General features: G+C 53.6%; 1 protein-coding gene across 5 annotated transcripts in view; it reads left to right on the top strand.

The window, feature by feature from the left end:
- Positions 1–15,409, top strand: part of LBR (lamin B receptor) — an 806,934-nt gene that overhangs the window by 634,029 nt on the left and 157,496 nt on the right. The window lies entirely within an intron of this gene.

Genomic DNA, 15,409 nt, shown 5'->3' on the forward strand with positions numbered 1-15,409 from the left:
TTTTGTTTACATTATAAACTGTGAGGCTAAAGGCTTAGTAGTTTGTAAATGTCACCAGAACGCTAAGATGGCAGCATTAGACTATATTACATGTTACCACTCATAACATGTTTTTTCTATATTTCATGAATATTTTGGAGTAGTTAGCTTGAAAAAACACTTTACTTTAAAGTGGAGCTAACAACGGTCACTGATTGGAATTAGAATGTTTAGGTTTACTTTTTATGGATTAAAATGTTGATAAAGCAATCGACAATGTTGAGGGCCAATGTATTTATGCTTGTTTGCATGTGCATGCATATGTTTCTTACTCAAATGGATGAAAATAATAGTGGCAAACAATATGCTGCATAATTTGTCTTTTTGCAGCATAATTTGCATTACCTTGCCAAATATTTCAAGCGGACCTTGCAATGGTGAAACTCTGCAGGTTGATTTGGGGGCTGTCATTAACACAATGAAATTGTATTTCACAGGGAACCTTAAAATGTTTTTATACATCACGTTTGCCATCATATAAATATGTATATATTAAAACACAAAAATCACGGGAAAGTCCTTGACTGTTGAAATGGGCTCTGGTCGCCCGCAAATTGGATCCACACGCTCCTATATATCATAATGAATCACTCGGACACTTCTGGAAATTTGAAAGTTTTAATTCGATAGATATGGCTTCTACTGACACGTTTTGTCTGTAGCCTTTCTCACCGGTCACAAAGTGAAGCACACATCCGATGTAAATAGTATACATAACATCAACAGTGAAAAAGGACCTCCCCCGTATGTCCTTCTCACACTATCCAAAAACACAGCCACCATCTTGGAATATCTATGATAATATTACTTGCAATAGCAGTGCATAACAATAAGTAAACCATGCACCCCCCAATCATTAATTGGTCTATATAATCAACAATAATTTGTAAATAGTGAGGCACAGTGTGCTCACATCATAAATATCTGTTCGAGGCATATGAGCTGCATAATTCACACTCTGTGCATAGATCGCCATCTGGTGTTGGGCTCAGATGCTTGCACCTTGTTGTTGTCTTGGAAGAAGTCTTTTGTAGTCACGAGATAGGTGACTCCTCCCGTGGACGATAGTGCACATGGGCATCGACTCCATCCTCAGATTGTTTTTTTCCACCATCGGGTTCGGATGTAACTTCAGTGCTCTGGTTCGGTACCGTGTTATTCAAACCTTTTCGACGCGCACAGCATATCAAACTCGACGGTATTGTTTTTGATTGCGTGCTTATCGACGTTCTTCTCAAAGACTCGATTCCAGTCGTGGACGCGGGCCGCTTGGCCTATCGACGCCATTCGGGCCTACGGCTAATGGAAAGGACTCCAGTGTGGAGCTAAATTTCCACAGAGCGACCATCACAAGGTCTACAACCTTTGCCTCTCGCCTGAGCACGAGGAGAACAATTGCCAGGCCTGCGTCTCCTTTCGATCAAAAAAGACTATCCGTGATCATCGGGCCCAACTACACATTATGGCGCAACGAGCAGCTCCGGTGCCTGAGGACATCTTCGACGAAGGCCCCGAAGTCTTGGAGGAGGATTCTGAGGATCTGTAAATCGTTTCTGAGGCAGACGACTCCAACTCAGATGACCACATTACTCCAGGTCAACGAGTGAGTACAACTGCCACTACCCCAACCCCTCCTGAAAAAAAGAAGGATCCGATCAAGACTTCGCCTAGAGGCCCCGGTCGCGACCGAAAGAATGCTTCAGAAACCCCGCCTCCGGCTCCAAAGACAAAGGAAAAGCCTTCAGGCAGCTCGACACCGACCAAGCCGCATATCAGTACCCCACAGACACCTTCTGATGGATACATCTGCCAGTGGATTCCTCACCTTGTGAATATCCCCTGCACCAGCAACATTCGGAATTTTTTCGTAGCTCTCCACGCCGACGAGGAGGACGTCATAATAGCTTGGCTCCGCACGCGGCTCCGCTGACGTCACTGGAGCCATAAGAGAGCCTCGTCGGCGTGATGACGTCAGTTCCCTCTTTTCCGCGCCGTCGACGCCAACGGTTTTTCTGGGACTCTCAGTAGCTTGTCTGGTTACTTTGGTTTTCTGGTTTGTTTCTGGTACTCTCTTGCTTCTTTCCTAAAGATGTCGTCGAGGAAGTCAGGGTTCAAGCCCTGTAGAGAGTGCGGAGGACATATGTCCATCACGGATCCTCACGAAGATTGTGTCTGGTGCCTGTCGTCAGATCACGATGTCGAGGGGTGCTCTTGCTGCCGTAAGATGAACCCGAAGGCTTTAAAGGAGAGAGAGGCCAAGCTGTTCATCGCGAAGATGAGGAAAGAGAAGAGAGGTCGAAGGCGATTGAGGTCGAGGTCCAGGTCGGGTTCAAAGTCGACGTTGGGGGGGCGTGGCCAAGATGGCGGGGTGAGCGGACGCTTCCTCCCGTAGCTCCTCCGGCCCGGCCAAGCTAAAGCCTTTTTGTTATGCTTTTCTCCCCCCGCTGAGGCTCAGCGCGGGAGAGGAGCGTGGCGGAACATCAGGGGCACACATCGGTGCTGTTTTGGTCCGGATCGCCCCGGGGGAACCCCCCCAAAAGTTCGTCTGAGATCAGGGGACGACGGCGGTGAGCCCGAGGGGCGGAGCGTATTGGAGAGCTGTCCGGGCGCCTCGGTTGGGCCTGGTGCTGAAAGCTGCGGTCTGGAGGGGATCTGGCCCGCCGCTCGACGGTGACTGAAGGAGCCTGGCGGGAAGGGGCCCGACGGTGTGGAGGGCTTGGGACGGGTGCCCCGGCACTCGGACTGGTGACGGCGACACCTGGCACTGCGGAGGCCCTGACCCCTAGCCGAGGTACGGCGGACTCCTTGTTGGGGCCGGATCATCTGGCCCCCTGTGCGTGACTAACGGGGGCCGGTGGTGGAACCTATTTCACGGCGGGGCACCTCGGAGGCCCCGGGGGTGTCGCCGGGCCTAGTCGGTGTGGCTTGCTCCGCCCGGCCGCCATTTTGTCCCCGAAGGAGCAGTGGTGGCGACCTCCGCTGAGCCCTGGATGCTGGCTGCACACGACCTCCCGATATTGCTGTCTTGACTACCGGAGGGATGAGCTGTTGGGACCCCCTCGCTGCGGCCCCCTTGGTTGTCTCACGCTAGCTCTTGCGGCTGACGGTGACCGGGCTCGGCCGCCATTTTGTCACCTGTGACGCAGCGACCTCACTTGTGGGGGATCCCCCGGCCCGAGTGCTTGCCGGCGGCTGAGCATCTCTGGGGCGCCTGGATCGGGGCCCGACTGCGGAGCTGACGATGGCTGGGAAAGGAGGCCCGAAGAAAGGGGACCGTACTCTGCCGGACATGCTTGGCAGGGCCCAGCACTTGCGGGACAGGACACAGCCCTCGCCGGGGCCCTCCCGGGCTCCGGCGGATGTGACTGGAGGGGAGCCACCCGTCACGAGGGCCTTCATGGAGGAACTGTTTAGCTCCCTCAGGGAGGACTTCCAGACACTGAAGCGGGAGGTGGCCAGCGAGGTCCGAGAAGTGCGCAGAGAGGTGGAGGGCCTAGGTGAGCGTGTGGAGGCGGTGGAGACGGAGGGCCAACAGCGAGCGGAGGAGATAGTCCACCTCCAGCAGGACGTTCTTCGCCTCCGGGAACAGTGTGTGGAGCTCCAGGCCCACTCTGAGGACCTCGAGAACAGATCTCGGAGGAACAACATCCGAGTGCGTGGCGTGCCGACTGCGGATGAGGGGTCCGATCTGGGGGGCTATCTGCGGGCCCTGTTCCGAGAAATCCTGGGGGAGGCCGCGGACTTTCCCATCAGCATCGACAGGGCGCATAGGGTTGGCCGCCAGCGCCAGCCATCGGCACCCCCACCGGACATTCTGGCCTTCCTGCCCGACTTTCCACTAAAGGAGCGTATCATGGCTGAAGCCCGCAGGAAACAGCCCCTGACCTTTCGGGATCGGCCGGTGGCGCTGTACCAGGACCTCTCTGCCATCACTCTCCAGAAACGCAGGTCCTTTAGGATTGCCACTGACTTTTTGCGCGAGCATGAGACGCCGTACTCTTGGGGTCACCCCTTCCGCTTGATTTTTCGGTGGAACGGGGTATTGCATCAGCTACGCTCCTTGCAAGACATTTGTGGTGTCCTGGGGCTCACGGCAGCGGAGGAAGAGGGAGCTACGCCGTCGTGGAGGTCCTCGGAGGGACGGAATCGGCGGAGGTCATCGAGGCGGCGCTCAGCGACCAGTGCAGGGCGCCCGGACTCCCCTACCATTAGGGCGGACATGGCAGACGCCCTGAGGGCGGCGGCCGGGGACTCGATCGGCTCCTCTAGCGTGGCCTTGACGGCCTAACATACACTCCGGGGGGAGATGTCTTTAGCTTCTTAACATGCTTGGCACGGGGCGGGGGGGTTGGGGGGGAGCGGGCGGAGGTGAGTGGCTGGACGTCCACTTTGCTATTTTCTACGGACTTGCCCGTTTTGGGGCTTGACTGAGACTATGGGGTGTTTGAGTTTGGGGATGGCTAGTTGCCAAGGTTGTGTTTTGGGTGGGGGAGGGGGTTGTTTTGGGGTTGGGAAGGTCCCGTCCGATGTTGTCTTTGCCCGCTTTGTCTTGGCTTGTCCCGCGCTGTGGCCCCGCGCGCCCCACCCGCTGATTCCCTACCCATTGCATGGCGCTCCCGATCCCTGCGAGGAATGCCGGGCCTAAAGGTAGTGACCCTTAATGTTCAGGGTCTGAATAACCCGGTGAAGCGCAGGGCGATCCTGTCGTTGTTGGAGGGGACGCAGGCGGACATTTGCCTTTTGCAGGAGACACACTTATTGCCCCGAGACTGCCACAGGATGCGCTCTGCTAAGTTCCCCACCCAGTTCTTTTCCTCGGCAGCGAACAAGACGGCAGGGGTAGCCATTCTCCTAGCGAGCTCCTTTCGGGGGGAGGTGTTGCATAAGTGTGCTGAACAGAAGGGGAGGCTCCTTGCGTATCGCATGAGCCTGGGAGGCATAGCATTTACGGTTGGCTCCGTTTATAGCCCAAACGAGCACCAGGAGCGCTTCCTAGACTCCGCGCTGGTGGATGTCACTGCTTCCCCGGACCGACACGTTATCTTGGGCGGAGACCTCAACATTGTCTTTGACTCTGGGATGGACAGATCGGCGCAGCGCTTCCCGCAGACGGGGGAACTGTCCCAGGCTGGGAAGGCCCGAATTGCGGACATGGACTTGCATGATCTCTGGCGCTCCCTGCACCCCACGGATAGGGACTACTCTTTCTTCTCGCACGCACACCGCACTTACTCACGGCTGGACTACCTCCTGGTGAGTGGACCGATGCGTGCCGCTGCCACGGCGGCGGACATCGGGGTCCTGACCCTGTCTGACCACTCTCCAGTTATCGGCGTTTTCCAGTGGCCGGCGGCCTCCCCCTCTCGGGGGGTGTGGCGCCTCCGGGACACACTTCTACACAAAAAATCGGTGGTGCAACGCATCGGGGAGGTCATACAGGACTATCTCACTCACAATAGCAACACTGACACCTCGCAGGCGACACAGTGGGCGGCATTGAAGGCCGTCCTACGGGGGGAATTCATCTCTATCTCTGCAGCCGAGAATAAGGAGCGACAACTGAAGAGGGATGAGTTGACGGCTCAAGTTCGGGAGCTTGAGCAGGTCCACCGCCGTACGGGAGCGCCGAGGGTCTGGAGGCAGTTGAAGGCAGCGAGGAAGCTCCTCTCGGCTCTGGATCTTGATAGGGCGGAGTACGCCGCCTTACGTTTGAAACATGCCTACTACACTGGGGGGGACAGATGTGGCAAGCTCCTAGCACACCGGCTCCGGGTCGCGCAACAGCGCAGCGTCGTGAAAGAATTGGTGGGCGCGGACGGGGGGGTTGTCTCCGGGGACGCGGAAGTAGCGGAGTCTTTCCGCGGCTTCTACGAGGCGCTGTATGCTGAGGAGCCCTCCCCGCCACGGGAGACCGATAGCTATTTGGAGTCGGTGACCCTCCCGGTACTGGACCCGGCTCAGGCTGACCACCTGGAGCGGGACATCCATGTGGAGGAAGTGATTTCAGCTATTGCGCGGCTGAAACATGGCAAGGCCCCGGGCCCGGACGGGTTCACGTCGCTATTCTACAAGACTTTTTGCACGGCCGTGGCCCCTGTCCTTACGCGGCTGTTTAACTCTTTCTCCGCACCGGGAGCCATCCCTCCGGATCTCCTGAGGGCGACGGTCGCGGTAATCCCGAAGCCTGGGAAGGACCGGGCCCTTTGCGGCTCATACCGGCCCATCTCTCTCCTAAATGTCGACCTCAAGTTGTACACGGGGATTCTCGCAGCCAGGCTGGGTCCACACCTCCCCGACCTGGTGGAGGCGGACCAGGCTGGTTTTGTGCCCGGTAGACAGACGGTTGACAACACCAAGAGGGTGACACATGTTCTGGAGAAGGCCTCAAGGATCTCGGGGGAGCGGATGTTGTTGTCCGTTGATGCAGAGAAGGCCTTCGACAGAGTTCACTGGCCGTATCTTGAGCGGGTCCTTAAGAAACTGGGAATCGGCGATAAGTTCCGCACCATGGTATTTAATTGCTATAAGCATCCTTCAGCGTCGGTGCGGGTAAACGGGTGTAGCTCTGGTAGCTTTGCCATCGAGCGCGGCACGCGGCAGGGCTGCCCTCTCTCGCCGCTCCTGTTTGCCCTCTACATGGAGCCGTTTGCTCAGAGGATTCGTGACAATCCGGATGCTGTCGGGGTCCGGATGGGCCAGTACGTCCACACCGTCAGTCTCTATGCGGACGATGTCCTGCTGACTTTGGACGACCCTAGGAGGTCGCTGCCTACTTGTCTCCGAGAGTTGGACGCCTTCGCGGGGGTGGCCGGCTTCAAAATGAATATGAGCAAGTCGATGGCACTGGACGTGTCCCTGGCTGCGGAAACCAGGAGGGATCTTCAACGGCTCTTCCCCATGCAGTGGTCCTCGTCCACGGTGCCGTATCTGGGGATTCTGCTGGCGCCTACACTGTCGGAGATGGTTACGGCCAATTATGCCTCCCTCAGCAGGAAGATCAAGGACGAGCTTGGCCGCTGGAACAAGGGCCTGCTGTCCTGGCTGGGGCGAATCGCGGCGGTCAAAATGACGGTGCTGCCCCAGATACTATATCTTTTCCGGGCCCTTCCACTCCAACCCCCGGTGGGCTGGATACGACAAATGCAGGCTGACATCTCCCGCTTTGTCTGGCAGGGCCGCAGGCCACGCATGAAGAGGGTCCTCTCCACGCTTGCTCCGGAAGCGGGGGGTCTCGGCATTCCGGACCTCCGTAAGTACTTTCAGGCGGCACAGCTCCGCTATCTGGTGGAGTGGAGCAGGTGGGAGTCCGACAAACATTGGCTCTTCCAAGACCAGGCAGTGGCGGGCCGCACCTTACAAGAGGTTCCATTCCTGCGCCGCGCGCACCGCCCCGCTAATCTTTACGCTTCCTTTGTTACGCGGGTCCCCCTGCGTGTGTGGGACGCGGTCTGTGAGGCCCGGGGCCTTACCACCTTCCCTTCGCCGCTCACGCCCATTGCGGGCAACCCGGACTTCTCCCCTGGGATGGAGCCGGGGGTTTTCTCCCACTGGGTGCAGGCGGGCTGCAGGGCACTCTTCCAGATCTATGGCCCGGAAGGAGTGGTTCCTTTTCAGCAACTCCGCCAGGAGTTCGGCCTGACGGAGCTGGACAGATTGCGCTACATGCAAGTTCGGCATTGGGCCCTCCAGCCTCAGGTGCGTGCCGCCGCTGCCCGTCCAATTACACCGTATGAGCGGTGGTTGGCTACTCGGACCTCCGACGCTAAACTGATCACTGATCTGTACAAACACCTACAACCCCCGCCGTTTCACTACTACAATCCGGGGAGGGAGCGTTGGCACAGGGAATTGGGTAGGACACTCAGCCACAAGGAATGGGACAAAATTGCGTATCGGGCGCGGCACTCTGCATACCACACGGGCCTTACGGAAACCTTCACTAAAGTGTCCACATACTGGTACTATACCCCGGAGAGACTGTATGAAATGCATAGACACACTGACAAGGGGTGCTGGCGGAGCTGCGGGCAGGAAGGTACCCTTACACACATCCTATGGGATTGCCCAGTGCTGACCGCCTACTGGAAGGAAGTTCTGGACGAGGTGGATGAGCACTTTGGCATAGAGCTGCCGCGCCTCCCGGCGTATGTCCTGCTGGGCCTCCCCAATGACCTAATGTACCCACTGAAGTCCCGCAGGGGTAGGCAGATTGCGATAGCGCTGGGGTCTGCGGTTCAGAACATTCTGATCCACTGGCGCACATCCACCGCCCCCTCCATCACCGGTTGGTTGCACAGACTCTGGCATGTGCTGGGGATGGAGAAGCTGTCGCTTACGGTTGCGGGGGAGATAGACCAATTTGAGGAGCTATGGCAACCCTTTCTAGCGCTGCTGTCCACTGAATTCCGGGAGCTCACCTGCCCGAGGTATCTTAGGCTTCTCAGGCTGCGGCCGCCGGTGACCCCGGCGGACTAGCTTACATGTGAGATGGGGACCCCCGGCGGGGGGGGGGGGGGGCTGTGCGGGGCTTCCTGGTTAGGGCTACTTTGCTGCGGGACCATAGGACGGGGGGAGGGGGGAGTGTTGTTGTTTTTGTACTGGGAGGATGGGGGATGGGAGGGGGGGGACTGTGTTCTGTTGAGGGGTTGATTGGGGGGGGTTTTATTGCTCTGCTTTTGGGTGTCGGATACGCGCGTGGGATTCCACAGCTTGTAATTCTAGCGTTCATTTACTGTGTTCTTCCCTCTGAGCCAACGCTTCACCTATTGCCAACCCTCTGGAGATGCATCCCTTCTTCTTTGACTGTATTCCACGTATCCTGCCTCCTGTCCCCCTCCCCCATGGTTTGTTTTGTCTCAATAAAAACGTTTTAAACACAAAGTCGACGTTGGGTCATGCTTCAAGATCAAAGAAGCATAAGAAGAAAAAGAGGCACGGCTCTCGCCGCCGTTCAGATAAGGAGACGGCTCTGAAATCGACTCCTCCAGTTCCTCGGCGTCGTAAGGACTATGTTTCTCCTTCGGCTTCGAATCTGGCTTCACCTGTTTGTCCGGCTTCGCCTGCAGCTTCTCCGGAGCGTTCTCCAGCTCCGACGCCGACACATTCTCCGAGTCCGGTGGAAGAGGCTCCATTGGCTGCACCGTCGGCGCCGATTGGCCCGAGTCTGGTAATGCCTCAGCCTGAGTCTTCATTGGGTCCTTACCCACCTTTCTCGGGCCCGGGCCAAGACCCATCACATTACTTGAATGCCATGTATGGTGTCTTTTCAAGAGCAATGTACCCCTCTGGAGCACCTTCGTGTCCCATGGGTCCAATGGCCTTTAATTTGGGGGTTCCTCAGACCTATGCTCAGGCTCCTTTTATGCCATTTCTTCCAGTGGCGCCGTCCTGGCATTTCCCGGCGCTGAAAACGTCGACACCATTCCCTTCATCTCCGGCTCTAGCTCGACCTCGTTCGGCTCAGGCTGTGCCTCCGGATCCGTGTTCGGCTCCGTCGGAGTCGTGTGTGGCGCCGCCGACGCCGGTTCAGAAGATAAGATCCAGGTGGGAGGCGCAGAGGATTTTGGAAGAGCAGAGGTATCAGGCAGAAGAAATGGAGGCGGGTGAATTTCAAGAGTCAGATGACTTATTTGAAGAATTAAAGGAGGCAAGTGGCCTTGATATGTCCCCAGAATGGGAGCTTTCTCCTCCTTCAGATGCTCCCTCTAAGGATGTGCTTCCTTACCACACAGTCATAAGGAAGGCAGCGGAGCTCTTAAACTTGCAGCTCCCAATGGTTGAATTTAGGTCCAACATCTTGACGGAGGTTCTTCATTCTCCCTCCACTGTGGTAGAACCTTTGCTTCCTTTTAATGATGCCATCACTGAGCCAGTTATGGAGGTTTGGCGTAAGCCCTTGTCGGCTCCAGCAGTGTCTAAATCTGTTGCTAGGAGGTACAGGGCGGCTCCAGGAGATCCGGACTTCCTAACATCTCATCCTTCTCCTGAGAGTCTGGTGGTTCAAGCTGCCTGTTCGAAGAAGTCTTCTGGTGCTTTTCCTCAAGTTCCTAGTGATAGGGAGTCAAAAAAGCTTGACCAGTCGGCCAACAAGGTGTTCTCCTTGGCAAGTATAGCCTTGAAGTCCACAAATACCACCTGCCTTTTGGGCCGTTACATCCACGCCCTGATGGATTCTGCAAAACAGCAGACTCCTAAGATGTCTGAGGAAGACAGGCAGACTTTTAATGAGGTCTTGTCAGACACTCAAGCAGCTGCACGACAGGTTATTCAGAGTGGTTTGGACACTGCGGACTCTGTTGCAAGGATCATGGGCTCCTCGGTTGCCACAAGAAGAAGTGCTTGGCTTAAATCGTCGGAGTTCGCTCCAGATGTACAGGCAACACTTCTAGACCTACCCTTTGATGGTTCAGGACTGTTTGGGAAGAAAGCAGATGCAGCCTTGGAAAGTTTCTAGGACAGCAAAACCACAGCTAAGTCTCTGGGTCTGCAGGCGCAGCATAGAGGTTCCTCTTACAGAAGGTACAGATGTTTTGGGAGATCGTCCTTTCGGACCTACAGGCAGCCTCAGCAGCAGCAAAATACCCTGTAAAAGACCTACAGGGGCAAGAACAGAGGTCGTCCACGAGGTCGTCAGCCCTCCTCCTCTACCTCCCTCCTTCTTCCCTCAGCAAAGCAGCCCTAGATCCACCATTCTGGATCATGTTGGTCCTGTGGGGGGTTGGCTTACCCATTTTCTACAAGATTGGGAATCGGTCACTACAGACCTTTGGGTTCTAGATCTTGTGGGAAATGGGTATGCTCTTCCCTTTCGGGAATTTCCTCCTAATTACCCTCCTTGCCAAGGTGCTTGCTCGGAGGACCACCTTCTTCTCCTGCAGGAGGAAGTCCTAGCATTACTGAAAAAAGGTGCGATAGAGGTGGTTCCAGAGCGGGAAAGGGATCAGGGATGCTACTCCCGGTATTTCCTGATGCCGAAGAAGGATGGCAGGCTACGTCCAATCCTGAATCTCAGGATCTTGAACCTTTTTCTGAAGCAGGAGAAGTTCAAGATGCTCCCCCTTGCGCAGGTTTTTCAAGCGCTGCAACAGGAGGACTGGATGGTGTCGATCGACTTGCAGGATGCGTATTTTCACATCCCCATCCTGAAGTCGCACAGGAAGTATCTCCGTTTTACGGTAGGGTCGCAACATTATCAGTTTGCGGTTCTCACGTTTGGTCTTACTACTGCACCTCGAGTCTTCACCAAGGTGATGGCAGTGGTGGCAGCCCATTTCAGAAGGTCGGGGATTCCAGTTTTCCCCTATCTGGACGACTGGCTGATCAAAGCGGAGTCGCCAGAGAAGGTGCTTAATCATCTGCAGGTTACAACTCAGCTGTTGTACAAATTGGGTTTCTCGATAAACGTGCCCAAATCTCACCTGGTGCCCTCTCAGCGCAACCTGTTTATAGGTGCGGTACTGGACACTTCTATGTGTCGAGCATTGCCACCTTCACAAAGGATTCTCGACATACAGGAAATGATTCCCTTGTTTTACAATGGAGCGGTTGTTCCAGTCCTGAGGGTCCTTCGTCTGCTCGGTCTGTTTGCTTCCTGCGTTCTTTGGTCTCCAGAGGAGAGGTTGCTTCACATTAACCTCTTGGAGTTGCGGGCGATACGTTTGGCACTCAAGGCCTTCCTCCCTTCCCTTCGCGGTCGGTCGGTTCAAGTCCTGACAGACAACTCTACCGCGATGTGGTATGTCAACAAGCAGGGAGGAGTTGGGTTGCATTGTGTCTGCAGAGAAGCTCTGTGTCTCTGGTCCTGGGTTCAGGATCATCAGATTTGTCTGATGGCACATCATCTGGCCGGAGTTCTGAACGTGCATGCAGACAGTCTCAGTCGGCAGTTTTCTGCCGACCACGAGTGGAGGCTCCATCCAGAGGTGGTTTGTCACGTCTTTCGGACGTGGGGACCTCCTCGGGTGGACCTGTTTGCCACTCACGAGAATGCTCACTGCCCGTCATTCTGCAGTCTCCAGTATCCGTTGCAGGGAGCTTTGGGGGACACGATTCAGTTGAGATGGGACTCACATCTCCTTTACGCGTTTCCTCCTATACCCTTGATTCCTCTGGTTCTGAGGAAAATTCGCCAAGACCGGGCCCAAGTCATATTGATTGCCCCGGATTGGCCAAGAAGGGTGTGGTATACAGATCTTCTCCACCTCTCCTCATGCCCTCTGCTCCGTCTCCCTCTCAGGGCAGACCTCCTCTTGTAGGGGCAGGTTCTACACCTCCACCTCCAGAGCTTACACCTTCATGCCTGGAGATTGAACGGGGTAACCTGAATTCTTTTTCTCTCCCGCCTGACGTGGTGGACGTGATTTTGTCTGCCAGGCGTCACTCAACCAAGTCTATCTATTCCTATAGATGGTCCAAATTTGTCCATTGGTGTGGGGAGCAGTCTATTGACGCTTTGAGGGCTTGTTTATCCAACATCCTTCAGTTTGCTCTCTCTCTAGCTCAGCAAGGTTTTGCTGTAGCTACTGTGAAGGGTTATTGGTCGGCATTCCTTTGTTTGTCGGATCAGCCGTACTTGTTTAAATCACCTATTGTGTTACGGTTTATTAAGGGCCTTACCAACAAATATCCGCCCACTCCATTTATTGTGCCTCAATGGGACTTAAATCTTGTCTTAACTTACTTGATGGGTTCTCTCTTTAAACCCTTACACAAGTGTCCCTTAAGGCTATTGTCTTTTAAAACAGTTTTTCTCATTGCCATTACCTCGGCAAGGAGGGTAAGTGAGCTTCAAACTCTGAGTTCAAAACCCCCGTTCTTGACCATTCATGCTGAAAGAATGGTACTCAGGACCAGGGCTGCTTTTCTACCTAAGGTGGTAACTCCTTTCCATCTGGGGCAGTCCATTACCCTTCCTACCTTCTATCCTCCCCCTCACCCTTCCAAGGAGGAGGAGCGGCTTCACCACTTGGACCCTAAAAGGGCAGTGAGTTTTTACCTCGATGGAACTAAAGACTTTCGAGTGGATGACCAGCTCTTCGTGCACTTCATTGGCTGCAGGAAAGGTAGAGCGGTGCACAAGCGCACCCTTTCCAGATGGATTATCTCGTGCATCAAGATCTGTTACTCTTTGTCCGGTAAAGAACCTCCAGAGGGTATAAGGGCTCATTCTACCAGGGCAAAGTCTTCTACATCTGCCTTATCTAGAGGTGTTCCTGTGGTGGACATTTGTAGAGCAGCAACTTGGGCCTCCCTCCACACTTTCGCGAAGCATTACTGCTTAGATTCCGAGGTGAGGAGGGATGAACACTTTGCACGTTCCGTCCTTCAGGACTTTTTGGTATAGAAGGGTGTACACCCTCCTCCGGGAGTGGGGACTGCTGTGGGACTCTATTTACTAGGTGAGAAATCCACTGGCAGATGTATCCATCAGAAGAACAAGTTACTTACCTTTGGTAACACTTTTTCTGGTGGATGCAGTATCTGCCTGTGGAATCCTCACTGACCCACCCGCCTCCCCGTTGTCCACCCTTGTATACCTACAATAGTGATAATGTGATAAAATCCATCTGTTACTGTCAAAGGAAGTGTGTTATTTCTTTTGCTTTCCTGCATTGACTTCACACTGTGTGTGTTGGTTTGAATATTATGTAGTGTGTATACTGTATATATATTGTTGTCTGTCCGTCCGTGTGCCTCGAAGGCACGGAAAACAAGCATTTGCAATGCAATAGGTCTCGCATTTACGCGAGTTTAAGCTATTGGCATTGTAAATGACAATGTGTGATGTTCTAGAGTGGGCATATGTCACTTGGCTATGTTATACTGTGTTAGTATATTCTAATATGGAATGTACTTGAAGGAGAATGTTACTCCTTGAACACTGTGTCAGTTATTCTTGGGTGTTGAAGGATGGGGTCTCTTGGATACTCTCTACATTAAAGAACCTACAAACAGATCTTCTTGATTCTGCTTCATTTCTGGATACTCAACACTTCATTTTGGCGACGAGTGGAAATCAACAAGAGACCCCAACTCACCGATAATCGTCATCCTGTTCTCTTCGGATGTCAGGCTTTCCTATTGTGCCTCAAGTTCAAGTTCAGGCTGTGTGCTCGCATCCTTGCTCCGCCGCTATCTTCTTTACATTGCCGCTGTATTTCCACGATCTTTTGAAGGCGTCTGACATTTCTCTGATCTCCGTTGGAAAGCGTCTGACATTTCCCTGATCTCCGTTGGAAAGTGCGGCTGTTCACCGCGTTTCCTCGCAGACCTGGCTGGCTGGCTGGTGGAGGCCTGGCTGTCCCGACGCCTCATATCCAATTTTCAAGTTTCCGGGAATAAGCGCAGGGCATTTGCAGTCTTCGAGGGGTTGCCTAGCAACCTACCGTGTTTTGGGCCCAGTTTTTTTTTTTGCCACAGTCTGTTGCCTCGCAACGAGTTGCTCACGTTTCCGTGCGCTCTACGTCAACGAGCGGAAACACTCACACAGGGAAAAGACACCTACTGCGCAGTCTCCGCTGCGTTGCCTGGCAACTCTTCAGCGTTAGGCACAAGGTTGGTGTTATTGCGTCCTGAGTGCGAGGAGGCTTTCTTAAATAAAAGAGGTGGCTTGTGGATCGACCGAGAACTGCTAAGGTATTGTGGAGCGATTCAGTTACTTTGACAACGCTGATCTGCACAGCTTTACTGTTCTTCACTGCAGATCGTTTCTTATGAGTTAAAACTGTTTCGTGACATTTATTGGCCTACGCTAATCGAGCGTTTCTGTTACTTTGACAACGCTGATCTGCACAGCTTTACTGTTTTTCACTGCAGATCGTTTCTTATGTGTTAAAACTGTTTCGTAACATTTATTGGCCTACGCTAATCTTCACAGCATGGTTGTTCTTTTTCAATTGCTTTATCAACGCTAATCTGCACAGCTTTATTGTTTTTACTGCAGTATAGGTATATGTATTCTTAGTGTTACAAACACGACTTTTTAGTTGTGTATAAAAGAGATGTTGGGTTGCCTTAATATTTTATTTTATTTTATCTTTTCTTGGGTTATTTGCTCCTTGTTATTTCTGCTTGCAGTCATGCAAAACGTTACTGCTCCTCCTTTCTTTCTATCTTCTCCTGGTGATCCAACCATTCCTTGGATTAAATGGAAAAAGGTTTTTGCAAATTACGCCAGGGTTTTTGGCACGTCTCTGAGTGCAGAGAGGAAGTCAGCTCTTTTTCTACATTGCCTGGGCTCAGAGGGCCAAGAAGTTTTTGAACACCTTCCAGATCTACCTGATGGAGACTCCCTCAATGAGTATGAAATCTGCATTAAGAAAATGGATTTACATTATCTACCAAAAATGAGCATGATTTTAGAAAGATATCA

The sequence above is a fragment of the Triturus cristatus genome, chromosome 6, assembly GCF_964204655.1.
Source record: "Triturus cristatus chromosome 6, aTriCri1.1, whole genome shotgun sequence".
Taxonomy (NCBI): Eukaryota; Metazoa; Chordata; class Amphibia; order Caudata; family Salamandridae; genus Triturus; species Triturus cristatus.